Source organism: Rhinolophus sinicus, linkage group LG07 (assembly GCF_036562045.2).
Source record: "Rhinolophus sinicus isolate RSC01 linkage group LG07, ASM3656204v1, whole genome shotgun sequence".
Classification (NCBI taxonomy): domain Eukaryota; kingdom Metazoa; phylum Chordata; class Mammalia; order Chiroptera; family Rhinolophidae; genus Rhinolophus; species Rhinolophus sinicus.
Genome location: NC_133757.1, coordinates 55,840,708 through 55,855,353, shown reverse-complemented (window position 1 = coordinate 55,855,353; position 14,646 = coordinate 55,840,708). Strand labels below are relative to the sequence as shown.

The 14,646-nt window shown below is 42.9% G+C and overlaps 1 pseudogene; it reads left to right on the top strand.

The window, feature by feature from the left end:
• Positions 1-4,145: 4,145 nt before the first annotated feature.
• Positions 4,146-11,716, top strand: LOC141572845 (large ribosomal subunit protein eL33 pseudogene; annotated as a pseudogene).
• Positions 11,717-14,646: the final 2,930 nt, after the last annotated feature.

The following is a 14,646-nucleotide window of genomic DNA, read 5'->3' as shown; positions in this document are numbered from 1 at the left end:
AGTTTGATCAGTCACAGGGCAGTTTGCAATGAAGTAGTAGAGCAGAGCTTACGTGTCAGTCCACTGGTCAGAGGTGGCCATCTGCCTGCAATGCCCTCCCACCACTTTACCTGGGAACTGCCTACCGCTGTACAAGTCCAAAGGCTTTCCTCATTTACCTCCCTGACCTCCCACTCAGACGTCAGGTTCCTTGTAAATTTATGGACCTATAGAGTGTATGCAAGAGGTCTCTCCTTAACCAGACTGTGAGATCCTTTGATTCACCTTTGGGACTCCAGAGCCTGGCCCAGGGCCAGCACTGAGATGTATGTGGGAAGTGTGGTGAAAGAGAGGATGTTTCTAGATTGGAGGTGAGAGGGATAAGCTTGTGTGATCATGCAGGCTTCTTGCAGGACCAGGTACTTGATGTGAAGGCCCCAAAGTGTTTTATGTAATTTGGTACACTAAGGATGCAGTCATAAGAGGACATTTCTCACTCCTGCCTCATTCCTTCTTACCCTGTGAAACGGAAGGGGAGAAGGCTCATTCTCTCCATCCTGAAATAGGATGTTTGGCAAACAGTGAGGAAGGTTTCAGGGAAGAATGCCCATTTAGAACAAAACAGGAAGTCATTTCCTTTGGGTCTGGGTCCCCAGAGACTGATTATTAATGACAGAACCATTCAGGGGTCACGGGTAGCAGAATCCTGAGGTGGGAGGCTCCCTGAGGTTTCAGCTGTGATATAATTACCAAATGCAAAAACCTATGATTATATTTATACTTTTGTAACTTGTCAAAGCTCTGGACTTCAAAAGCCAGGCTAGATCTGATAGCTAATTAACACACACATACTCCCAACTTGTCAGAGACGGCACAGGCTGAACTCATTAAAAAGCAATCATGAGATTGGAATATGTTATGGGCAAGTAGGCACAGGAAAACTTACGAAGCTCAAGGATTGAAAACAAAGACACCAATCTGCCAAGTTTTAAAGAGAAAAGTAACTCTAGTGTTGTAAAAACCATAGAATAACCTACATTTTGAATTTAAAAGGGTAGAAATTAAGGTCAACTGGGAGCTTTGTGACAACTTAGATAACGTAGATGTTACCCTCTTGACAGGGGCTGGGAAACTCTTCTGTCCTTCACAAATGCCATAGGGCAAGCAAAAGACATTGTTAGCACAAGACAGATGTGGGTAAAGTCTTGGGATTCTTTCAGCATCACAGCTCCCCCCCTCCCCAGCCTCATCTACTCACTCAGCAGTGATCCATGCCAGCAGGTGACATGATTTTTAAGCTGACGGTCCCAGAGTGTGTTTGGGCTCAGTGGGAACAGTTCAGGAAGCAGCTAGCATCAAAGTGAAAACAAAGTAAAAACTTGACTTCAAAGTGCTTGACTTCATTATCACAGGCCTAGATCCCCATTCTGTGGACAAGTGAAAGTCAAATCAAGATCTAAAGATGTGTATGAACTACAAAAATAGAGATGCACAGACCAGCTCCAGATATTTTCCAAGTTGCTGATACCCCTGAATTAAACTTTTCTTACTTTTAGTGTGGCTCACAGCAAAACCTTTAGGGTCTTCTTTCTGGAGCCCTTCATAGACACAACCAATGGTTCACCAGGTGAATCAATAACTGAGTGGGGGCTGGATGGTGGTATCATTCTGGCCCCAGGTTGCGGACGTAAAGCTTCCTCAAGTGTCCTCACGCACCATCATTGCTCCGTTAACATTTACTGAGCCTTCATTCAGTTAGGAAGCTTTGGTTTGCAAATAACAGAAAACCCCATGCAAACTGCCGGAGATGATCCTGTGGTTCAATAATGTCATCAATGATCCAGGTTCTGTTGCTTCTCTGCTCTGTTGTCCACGTGTTGGTTTCCAAGTAAGGCTAGTTCCTCTTGCTCATAATACGGCTTCCAAGATCCAGCATGGAGAGGGGGGCAGTTAGACCAATGAGAGAACAAAGCCCTGAGCCTCACTCTGATTGGCCAATCACTGTGGCCAAAGTACTGCTGCACTCTGATTGGTCTAAGTCTGTGTTAGTTCCCATCTAAAACACTAAAAAGGGAAAGAAAAAAAAAAAGAAATAATCGTGTTAAAGTGTTCCAAAGATATCTTCACATTCAAAGTCCAACTCTTCTCTATTTTTTTTGTATTGAGTCACTGCATCTGTATTTTATCACACAATGTTATTATTTGGCTATTAGGAACACTGGTGACGCAGCATTTGTTAGAGTGCTCCACTATTGTCTTGTACTCAAAATCAGCAGGAAGTTTTGATAAATAGATATTTGACATCTTAATGATAGCCCTTCAAAACACATGAATTGATGACACTAACCTCTCATTGCTTTGGAATTTATTTTATCTGTTTCAAGAGATTTGGCAAATTTTCCATTACATTACAATCCTTTTGTATGTATCTTAGTAGCAAAACATAATAGACTTCATTCGGGGGAGCTTCTCTCTAGTTTTATAAAGCTTTCTCTCTTAGTTTTATAAAGCTCGATTGCTGCTTTGCAAAAAATAGGAAAATGAAATCATTCTTCTGATGACAAAATTTCCTTTACTAACATAATATCAAATTTATGTTCCATTGCTGTTTCCATGAATTTCTGCAGTTACAATAACTTTTTCATTTCAGTGCCAAAACATAATGTAATCTTTGAGAAGATTTTTATACAGCAATTCAACTCAACTCACAGAGTATAAACAATGTGCACTTATAACTGAATGTAATTTAACTAATACAAAATTCAAGTTTTATAAGGAAACACAAATGTCTCAGAGTAGTTATGAAAGTAACATGAAAGAACAAAAAGGTGAAATTTGCCTCACCAAATATCAAAATAATCCATAAAGTCATTGTAATTCAAATTAATATGATATTGGTATAGCCAGATAATAACGGTGTGATTTAGGGTGGGGGCTTTGAAAGACACCAACAGTGTGATTTAGGGTGGGCAGACTGATATCGGCCATATGGGCAGCCAGTGAGTTTTGCATGTTTGAGTCCCAAGAAAGACTCTGGAGACCAAAGCCCAGGTGAGCGTCCTTGGTTGCCAAGACTCTATGTACTGTCACACATGGCTACTGGAAAAGTAACACATTCATGACCACAGTTAGAGAACAACGGGAAGCTCTGAGTTTGGTACTTTCTTGGACTCTGTCCTATGCACTTCTTCCCTTGGCTGATTTCAATGTTTCCTTTCCTTATGATAAACTATACCCATGAACATAACAGCTTTCAGTGAGTTCTATGAATTTGTCCAGTGAGTTATCAAGCCTAAGTGTGGTGTTGGGGACCCCAAACTTGCATTTGGTATCAGAAGTGAGGGCAGTCTTGGGAACTATTCTCCCTCAAACTCCTTACTGTCTTTGATAGGTTTGGGGGCATCTGGATTATACTAGCATAGTAAAACCAATTAAGAACTTTCCTGTTGATTGTGTTTATTAAACTATATTTTTATAAAACATTGTCCATTTCAACTAAATTTTAAGGTGTATTTATTTAAAGTTGTTCCTTAATGATTTTCTATTTCATCTACAATTATACCCCATTCCTCAATCCTAATAACAATTTCCTTCTCACTTTCTTTGCTTTAATTGAAAAAAAAAATTGTAAACGTTAGTAAAGTATAATTTTTAATTAAGTTATAGTTAAGGCAAAAGCCACCAATTTTAAGTGTTCAGTTTGAAGTATTGTGACAAATGTGTACAGTCCTGTACCACCACCATCACAATGATTATACGGAGAATTTCTATTACCCCCGGTAGTTCTCTCATACCCCTCTGTTGTCAATCTCCTCCCCCTAGCCCCAGGAAACCACTAATCTGCTTTCTTCCTCCTCCCAAAAAGGGAGTTTTGCTTTTTGTAAAGTGCCTCATATACATGGAATCATGCCATGGGTAGTATTTGGTCTGGCTTCTTTCACTTAGAATAATGCTTTTGAGGTTCATTCAAGTTGCTGTGTGTATCAGCACTTCTTTCCTTTTTATTGCTGAGAAGTCTTCCATTGTACAGACATGCCAACATTTGTTTATCCATTCACCAGTTGATGGATATATTTGGGTTGCTTCTGGGTTTTTGGCAATTATAAATAAAGCTGCTAGGAACATTTGTACACATGTTGTCCTCTCTCCTGGATCAATGTCTAGGAATGGTCATATGGTAAGTGTATGTTTAACTTTCTATGACAGTCTTAAACTGTTCTCCAAAGTGACTATGATTTTCATTCCCACCAGCAACGTGTAAGAGTTCCAGTTGCTCCACATCCCCACCAATATGTGATATTGTCAATCGCTCGCTGTGGTTTCCTCCGCTGACAGCATCCTTGCCGTTAGACCCTGAAGCCACTCTCAGTACTTTAGTGCACATTGCTGCATAAGATCCTGCAGCAATCCAGGAACAAAGAGGGTTCAGCCCTTCATCGGGGAGGGGGTACCCCTCATCCCATCTTTCCTGTTAATCTTAGAAATCTAAACGTCCCCATGGACCTGGCTTTCCAGCCTCCCTCCCCCCCACCCCCACCAACATATTGGTTTGTTTCTCCTTCCCAAGGGGAGGCTCCAATGAAACTCCACTCAGCTGGCTAGAAACAGAAAACTTTTACTCCTCACTCTCTAGTCCCAAGAGCTGAACTCTTCTTTGTTCCTGAAAAACAGGAAAAACAGCTGATATCAGATGTGTTTCTACGCTTGCCTCTATCCCAGTTCTGGTCCTGTCTCTCTCTGTCTATGTCTGGCTATGTGTAGGTCCATATCGACATGCTGACGTTGTATGTGCCTACAACAGGTTCTAGAAGGAAACCCTGCAAACTGATAACCATGTTTACCTTTTGGGAGGAAGAAGCTCATTGGTAAAATATGAGAGGGGGACTTACTTTTCAATGCGTAGACTCCTCTTGGTATTTTTAAAGCAATGTAATTAAAAAGGAAATAGCTACTATGTTAAAAAATAAAAGTGTCCCCACACTCTATATCTTGGGCACCCCAGCCCACTCTGGGAGATACTTCTTCACAGGTCTTCTCATCTTTCATTTAATTAATATTATTTTAAAAAATCATCTACAGTTTCATTGAGGCTGGAGAGACACTCAGAACTCCTTAAAAAGAAAAATCTGTCTAGAGAGACAGTCTGCTGCATTCAGTAGAGACTCTTCCAAAAGACTCTCAGTTTCATTCTAAAAATGTTTCGAGGAAAGAGCATCTCAGAGAGAGTCTAGGTTTGCCTAACACTGTCTACGTTTTTGTCTATTTTCCTAGTGTCCCATTCAGTATAGCATGCGTCCCAGACAGAAAAGCCTTGGTTGGGACAATAAAAATCAGTGTCTCTGAAAACACAGATAACCTGCTTTTGACAAAAACATGTTGCCACCAAGCTAGTCCCTCAGAAAGAAGACAAAAGCCTCCCCGCCCCTTCCAGTCAACTTGCTGTATGTTTTCTTGCTGGTATCTCAAAGTATCAGCAACGTCCCCTCGCTGGCACAATGCCAGGACACCTAGGGACCTGGTTGGAGCCAATGAATGCTGTTTCTGCATCTCAGGGATGTTAATGAGCTTTGGGTCGGTGGCTGGGGTGGCCTGGCTACTGCAGGAAGGGGCTGCACACTCGCTTCAGCCTCGCCTGAGGAAACATCAGCTCAAAGCTGGCAAGGTCTCCTCTTTGGTGATTGAACACCCTTTCCCTTCCCCCCAAGTTGCCATGAAAGTGTCACCTGGGCCACCCACGAATAATACCTACTTTCCATCCTTGGTTCTGGGCACTCAGGCTCACTGTGAAAGCTGTGGCTTCTCTCTGGTCAGACACTGTGGGCATCCAGGGAGACCAGGAATGGGACTGGATCTGCCCAGGGCTGCTGGCAGGGGTCCCTGGGGTACTGAGGCCCTGTTCCAGAGTAGTCACACTTCACTAAGAGACCTTCCCAAAGGCTCACATGCGCTCTCTTGTCCAGCCACACTGCTATTCTCACACGTTTCCCACCATCAAGATACCTTGGCGCACATGCTGTTCTTCCAGCCTGCACTGCCCTTCCCTGTGCTTGTCTGCCTGTAAAACTCCTCCTCATCCTTCAATGCTCAGGTCCAACATCATCTGTGTGAGACATTTCCTCCACGCTGCCTGAGCTAGTTCCCCTCCCTGGGCTCCCACCGTTCGTTCCTACTTCTATTACCACACACGACCTCTTTTCTGCCTCCCCCACTGCACAAGGACCTCACGGGTAGAGACTGTTCATCACATCCACACTCCCAGACAAGGGTTTGGTGATCATTATTAAGAAGAATGGCTTGGCTCGCCCCATACCTTGAGATAGGATGTGGAAGGGAACCCAGAGAGAAAAGTTTCAATGAATCAGCCAGGGTGCACTACAGTTTTCTCTCAAGAGGATTCTATGATTAGTGATTTCAGTTACTTCTGCACCCCAACCAGCAGGCACACCTATACTAAAAAATTAATCATTCTCCACCTCACTGAGTCACTGTACTGGAAGGGCGGGTTCCAATATTTAGGGACATGTCTGCACACCTGATCCTTGGCCAGACCTTTTAACCATGCCCCTCAGGAGAGTAAAGCAAACCTTTTCTTCAAAGGAAAATGTATGGATTCTAAACATTTTCCCCCGGGGTATGGTATACATAACTAAATTTGAAGGATGTTTTTCTGCACACCTGGCATGTAATCTCCCATATTTTCCAACAGGTCAATGCATGGCTCATTCAGCAAATGATTTGTATTTATAGATACCCATTGTCTGTGCTAAAAGTATTTCCTAGATAATATTGTGACTAAAGTTCATAATTACACTACTTCTGTAGGGTAGAGTCCGAGGACTGTAGAGTCCCAGGACTCTCTCTGCAAGGCACAAATTTAGGTCTGTTCTAGCTCCTTCTGGTGGTGCAGCTTTAAGGAGTTGGTTGAGTGCCAAAATCTCAGCTTTGACTGTCCAAACTTCCCAAATTGAATGTCACCCTGCAACATATGAAGTGTTCATTTCAAGTTGTTTACTCTTCGAGAAGCTACATGTTTGTTTGTTTTTTAAATAAAGCAGTAACAAAACACACAACTGAACTGATTTCATCTTAAACCTAAGAGTCAAGCAGTGTCTTGAAAAGGTATTTTTGGTTCCATTGTGTAATAGTTAGCACTCTGCACTCTGGAAAGGTGTTTCCACACCGATGTGTCCACAGCAGCACTATTCACAATAGCCAAGAATGTGGAAGCAACCTGTGTCCCTCAACTGGTGCCTGGATAAACAAAATGTGTTCTATACATACAGTGGAATATTACTCAGCCTTAAAAGGAAGGAAATCCATCACATGCTACAATATGGGTGAACCTTGAGGACACTGCTAAGTGAAATAAGCCAGACACAAAAAGACAGATAGTACATGATTCTGGTTATATGACATATCTAAAATGGTCAAATTCTCTGCAGGGTCACCTGCTCTGTCCTAATATTTTATAGATGGCACAGAGATTTCCCCAAAGTCATCATCCATTCATTGAAGGTGACCTGACTCACGGCTGAATGCTTTTCATGCTCCAGCCGCCTGCTTCTCCAGCAGTTTTGGTGAATTTCTCCTCCTCTTCCTCCATCTGGGAAAGGAAGAGGCCAAGACCCTGTAGTCTACCCAAGCAAAACCAGGGCAGTCGGGGGTGGGAGAGGGGCTTGAATTCTCATCAGTCTCACTCTCTTCCTTCTCAGACCATCAGCAGTTTCCTGAGTTGCTCATTTTTACTGGGCACAAATATATAGAACTGTGAAAACAAGTCAAGTGTTACCTTAGGTCCTGAAGATAACAGAAGCCCAGAGTGTTGCCAAAGAACGGCAGAGTGAGCACACCCAGCACTTGGGGAGACTTTTCCCGGGCCCCGGATCTGCAGTCACACTCCCAGCAGACACCACTCTGTCTCACATCAGAGTTTTTCTGGCCTCGAAGTTGGGTTGTTTGTTGAATTGGGTCTGCATGCACCTGTCTGCTCAGGCTTAAGAAGACTCCGCTACACACTAGAAGGCCTCCAAAATGTTCTCACTGAAGATCCTTAATGCTGTTGAATACAATACTCTTTGCTCGGTGTCCCAGGCCCTCTCTGACCCAAACCTAATATACATTTCCAATCATATCTCTGTTGGGAGCTAACATTGCATAACGACTTAAGGTTGGACTTGGGGTCAGGGTTGAATTCTAGTTTTAACAGATTTGATCTGTGCAACCTTAGATAGTCATTCTTCACAGCAAGCCTTTCTTAAAGAAAGACAGAGATAACAGCGTCTAAGATGTGAGGATTTGAGGAGATAATGCATTCCAGACTTCAGCCTTGTGCATTCCAAGTACTCTTCGAGCTTTTGTCATTATAGGCTCATTTACCAGATTTAGACATGGTCTATGCATTTCAATCTCTGCCTCAGTCTTGCTTTACTCTTCTCCCTTCCTAGAGCCTCTTCCCTAAATCCCACCAAGGCCCACTTCAGTGCCATCCCCATTTTGAAGCCTTCACTGACACTCCCAGCAGGAAAGTGTCTGTACTAGAGATTGATTTGGGTAGCTCTGGGCTATAACGCAGCCATAAGGAAACTGTGTTACAGATGGGTCTTGCTGATGTGTCCCCAGGGGTGGCCACGGAATGCAGGAGGTCCCAGGACCTGAGATAGGTGCTTAGTCTTTCTCTGCATGCGTTGGAAATTTCTCTGAGCAGACCCCACAGTTCCTTTCTTCACAGGAAGTCTGTGACACCTCAGGGAGGTACATTTATGACCAAGTTTGTCAGCTACTGCAAGCCTTGGAGAAGAAAGAGGCTTTCTTGAGGACATTTCATAGGCTCTCCTGCCAGGCTACAGGTTGTGTTCTGATTTACCCAGTAAATCGAAGCCTGGGGGATGGGGTTGGCTTTCTTTGCACCATCTTGGATCCAAGGGTCTGATCTCTGTTCCTTCATCCCCTACCCTACCTGTGTTTAGATCCAAAGGTCTAGGCTAATTCTTTCCTACATTCATAGCAACTTCTGCTTTGGATTCCCTTAGGACTTAAATAGTTCCTTTCTTGGGACACGATTCCATTCAGCCTTGTGTGATTATTATTTCACGTATGATTTGCTCTTCTATTGGATTAGAAGCTCCTTTAGGGCAAGGATTATGCCGGACCAATTTCTCTACCGTGTTCAGAGCTAAGCATAATACCTGGCTCATACTTGGTACATAATGGTTTTGTCTTAACTTCATTGTTATAATAGTGAAAATAATAACTACCAATTATTATATGCTCATGGTCTGTCTGGCCTAGTGTTAAGGCTTTACATATATTATCTCAGGTAATCCTCACATTAGCTCTGTCAAGAAAGCATTACTATCTTTCTCTTAAAGATGAGGATAAGTGACTTGGCCAAGGTCATAGAGCAAAGAAAAGGCAGAGGTGGGGTTTTAATTCATCTCCACATAAGTGGATAGATGCATGGATGACCAAGTGAAACACACCTACATTGACACGTCATTGCATTTGCAAAATTTCCACACTTCAAATCAGTCATGCAAGCCTGAGGACAGCTGGCTTCCTTCAGATGACTTGGCCCAGCAGCATGATGTCAGCTGCTTGCTTGGTAGCTGCCATCAGTCCAGACCCACATTTATAAGCTCCTAGTCTATACAAGATGATCCGCACAGAGCTACTGTCCGTTCTCTGGCTTCACCTTCATGGTTGCCCTCAGCTTGCTCTGCAAGCTCCCGGAGGGCGGGGACTTTGTCTCTCCTAGGACAGTACCTACCACTGGTGGGTGCTCAATAAATAACCATGATCATTTCCAAGTTGTCCCTGGGTCTACTTGTCTCTTCTTAAAAATGAAGGCCAAAGCAAGTGTATTTTACACAAAATTAAGTACTAAGTAAACCTCCATGACAATAAACACAGAAAGGAAACCTTTCCGCAATCTGTGGAAAGATCCATCATTACAGGCTTGACTCTCTCTGTAAGTGGTCATGTGGTCCCCATCAGAATCGCTGCTGAAAGGCCTCCTGAAATTGACAACCAGCTTTTTCAGATGAAGTTTGTGAAGTGCTGGTGACACCACATGGCTGTGAGAGGAAACACAGTCTGGGGCTTTTGTCAGTATAGAGAATGGTGGAAGTGGTGGGCAACTGGCGGAAACCCACAGAAGTAACAGAAATACAGGTTTAAAGTTATGTGGGTCTAGTATAACGATGACAACAACAATAATGATAATAGCAGCAGCCGATGGTGTGTAGCATTTCCTATGTCCCAGGCACAGTGCTCTGTGTGCTTTCTGTGAATTAACTCATTTAAGTGTCACAGGGGCTAGTGGAAGGAAAGAGGTGGATTTTCATGGGTAGAATAATCCCTGACTTCTTGAGTATAAGACACCCGAAAGACTATGCCTGGTAGGAAAGAGTTAGAAGCATTTAGCTAGTGATGGTTATATTTGTGATCATAAGACTAGCCATGAGCAATGGATAACAGAAATTGCAAAGGCCATTATAATAATTATGATCTGAAGGGCAGTGTTATGATAAGAGAGCAGTTTCAATAGGTTCTTCTTGTATTTTGGTGGAGAATTGGGTTATTTTTTATTTTTTTTATTTTTTATTGGGGAACAGTGTGTTTTTTCCAGGACCCATCAGCCCCATGTCAAGTCGTTGTTTTCAATCTAGTCATGGGGGGGGGGGGGGGGGGGCGCAGCTCAGCTCCAAGTCAAATCGTTGTTTTCAATCTAGTTGTGGAGGGCACAGCTCACTGGCCCATGTGGGAATTGAACCAGAGACCCAGGTGTTATGAGCCCTGCGCTCTAACCACTGAACCAACCGGCCACCCAAGAATTGTTTTTTTAGGATTATGTTCAGAGAGACAGGTAGCCAGCTAAACTGAAGAATGTGGTAGTGTCTCCCATTTCCCACCACGAGCCTGACTTTCCCACCAAATTGCAGGTGGAGAAGCTGAAACTCAGAGCCTGAAGACCTACTGAGCTCTGATACCTAACGACAGGTTCAAGAGACCAACAGGGGAAATAAATGTATGACATTTAATACGTTTGGTCTACCCAGCAAAGAAATGTGACCCCACGACTAGCAATTACTTAACAATCTCAACAAATAGAGAAGTCAGTTTTCCTCCTAGAGAAAGGACTGGTGCAGAAAGTAATCAGAGAATTATTGTCCCATTCTGGAGGCTGGTGTAGAAGAATCCTATTAAAACACAAAGACTAGGAATTAAACATACTATCCAACAGTCACAGGGAAAGCCAAAGCTACAAATGTACATTTCATACTCTTTCAAGTAAAGAAGTTGAGTGGCTTGGACTCACATGGATAAATTTTACTTTAAAAATAACAAATTTTAGGCCATCTTGGGGCCTGTGGAGGCCTGCTGGGAACCAGACTTCTGAAATGACAAATATGTCCGAAGGCTGTGGTCCAAGGCCATTGTGCTGGCTGTCAGTGGGGTCTCCAGAAACAGAGAGAGCACACAGCTCTTCTTAAAACTGAAGGTGTTTGTACTCGAGATGAAACTGAGTTCTATCTAGGCAGGAGATGTGCTCATGTGTACAAGGCAAAGAATAACACAGTGACTCCTGGTGGCAAACCGAACCAAACCAAAGTCATCTGGGGCAAGGTACAGGGGCGTGGTTCATGCCAAATTCCGAAACCAACTTCCAGCTAAGGCCACAGGACACAGAATCCATGTAATGCTGTACTCCTCAGGATTTAAACTTATTGAAAAGTAAATAAAGTGGATTTGCTCTCTTGTAAAATAAAATAAAGTAAAATTTATTTCCCCACTGGTAAAAATAACTATTTCTTTTTAATTTGATAAAGCATTCACAATCATTATAAAGAAGTTGAAGTTATACAAAAACAAAATAAAAATTTAGCAGCAATCCTATCACTCAAATGACTATTTTTCTATATACCTTACTATGCACACACACACACACACACACACACACACACACACACACACTGAGATGATATATTTGCTATGCCCTCACATATCTTTCTACATTATTGCTTTTAATGGCTGCATAATAGTGTTGTGGAATGTTTCCATGATGAATTCCAGTAATGCCTCTTGTTCTTTCTATCTAGCTAGCTATCTGAAATATAAAATAAATACCAAATCAAAGTTATCAGCTCTCAAAATTATTGTTAAGTCTATGTTTGTGTCTTGTTGTTTTTGTTCTGTGAAGTTGTTCAGGCAATATTCATATCTTTGTTTTAAGGTTTAAATGCTAAGCAGATGGGAACCTTGGACAGAATACCACAAGATTCTGGAGTTCATTCTGCCAGTTACATAAAAACAAAACCCTTAGAGGGGAGGGTGGGCAGGCAGGGCTTGGAAAAGTTCACTAAATTTGGAGCCCCTCTCTATACATCTGCCCTTGTCTCTGTGATACTGCCCCCTGGTGGTGGTGGTGGTGGTGGACAGTCAAGGTTGGGCTCAGCAACCTCTAGTCCTGTTTGTCTTTTCCTTCTTTTCCCCTCCCTTGGTTACTGGAAAAGCACTACTTAGGCAGGAGGAAGAAATACTAAAACGGAGAGAAGCTTTCTTTTTGATCATGTAGATCAGGGGTGTCAAAACTTTTTTCAACGTTTTTTTACCAAGGGCCATACGCGGTAAAATACACAAACAGCTGGGCCACTCACTCGAGGTGAAGTACGTATTGCCTCACCTGGTTTATTTAAGTAAACTAAATATATTTTTGGAATTTGCTGCGGGCCAATTAACAATGGATTGCGGACCGCAATTTTGACACCCCTGAGTAGATGCTGAGTCTAATAAAAATAGTTTTGGAATAAGATAAAAAGAACCCAATCTTTTTTATTGCATCCTTCCAAATCCCTCTTCTTTTTCTGACTCTCTCTCTCTCTCTCTCTCTCTCTCTCTCTCTCTCTCTCTCTCTCTCTCTCTCACACACACACACACACTCACTCATACACATATACATACCAAAATCATATGATCACTTAGCCGTACCACATTCCCCCATTGGTGGACATTCTGATTGTTTTGGGGTTTTCATTATTGTAAACATATTTTGAGGAACAACTTTGTGTATCCATCTTTACACACCATGCTAAATCAAAGAGCTCTTTCTCATGCCTGACTTCCTTTGTGGGAGCAGAGGGACTGCAAACAGAAGTTGGAAGAGCTTTTTCAATTCTTTCCAGAGAATTCTTTGAGCCTGGGGGCAGCCTGTGCTTTCATGGCCTGGTGAAAACAGTGGCACAAAGTAGCAAGAGGTTCTTTTCCCTGCTTCTACCAGAATGCCCCGTAGCCTCAGGGCTCTGCCTCTGGGGAACATGGTGCCTCTCTGGCCCTTGGAGGGTGAGCAGTGCAGCATCAGCCGTGGAGTGGGCGGGAGCAGTGACTGCTTGGTGGCAGGCACCTTCAAACCACTGCTCAGACAGCAGAGGCCTGGGGAGAAAACTCACTGAGTGGTCGAGGCAGGACCTGACGTCCTATGTGAGCTCACATGGCCTATCCACTAGGGATGACAAAAATAATCTAGGGAAGAATCTGAACTAATAGGTGGAATATGACCACTAAAATACAGGTAATCACTCTTAATGCAATGTTTTTCAGGGGCCAGTGTTGAGCTGGGCAAACAGCTACTATGTATTGAGCACTTATTTTTATTGTCTCATGGAAACGCCCAAACAACTTTACATAGTAAAGCTTATTAGTATCCTGACTTTAGGGGAGGCAGGCATCTGGGACACAGAGGGTTAGGAAACTTGCTCATGACCACACAGCTAGTATGTGCTGTAAGGGTGAAATTTAGGGAATCAATAGGGCAGTTAGACTAGTTTGCAGTTTAACTCACCGCATTGCTCGCTATTGAGCCACCTGTAATTAGACTTAGTTTGTTTGTAGTTTGATCCATCCTGATGTTCATCAGTTTTCTCTTTGTTTCTCCCCTCACTGATTAACTAAAGAACTCTGTTTGTTCCCTTTCTCAAGTAAACCCATGCTTCGTTAATTAACAACATCCTAACCTGGGAAAGAGCAATTTCTTAATCCTCAGGCGCCCAGACACTGGAATCCAACCTACAACTTCTGGCAGTATTTACTGGTGATGCATAGTCCCAGGTCTCTATGGCCGAGTCCCAGTCCAGAGTCCAGAGACGATATCATCTTCAAACAGACCAGACCCCAGGAAGGATGTCAGCCCTCAAACCTGCCTAACCGACTCCCCCTTTCCTACATAAGAAAAAGTGAACCTGAAGATAGATGCAGCTGTCCATTCTCAGACTCTGGACTCTGACCCATGACACACACAACCCCGCCCCCCGCTGGTGTTTCTCTTACAATCTGTAGCAGCCGTCATCTTTGGACACTGCCATGGGCATTCTCTCTCTGCCCTAACTTCAATAAAAACTTCCTTTGTAGAGTCTGTGAATGCTTTCACCTTCTGTGAATGACCAGGGGTTAATTCCACGCCATGACATGTGCCAGGACTTGGATTTGCACCCAGGTTTGCTGAAGCCAAAATTCTTGCTCTTAATCCTTATGTTATGCTACTTGCTCTATAATTGAATAACAATTCACTTATGGGGTAAATCAAGTTGAAATTGACAATCTTGTCAATTCTTTATTTTTGTTTTGTCTCCATTCTTCATTGAATTAAGTAGATACACTCCTCTCATTTATCCA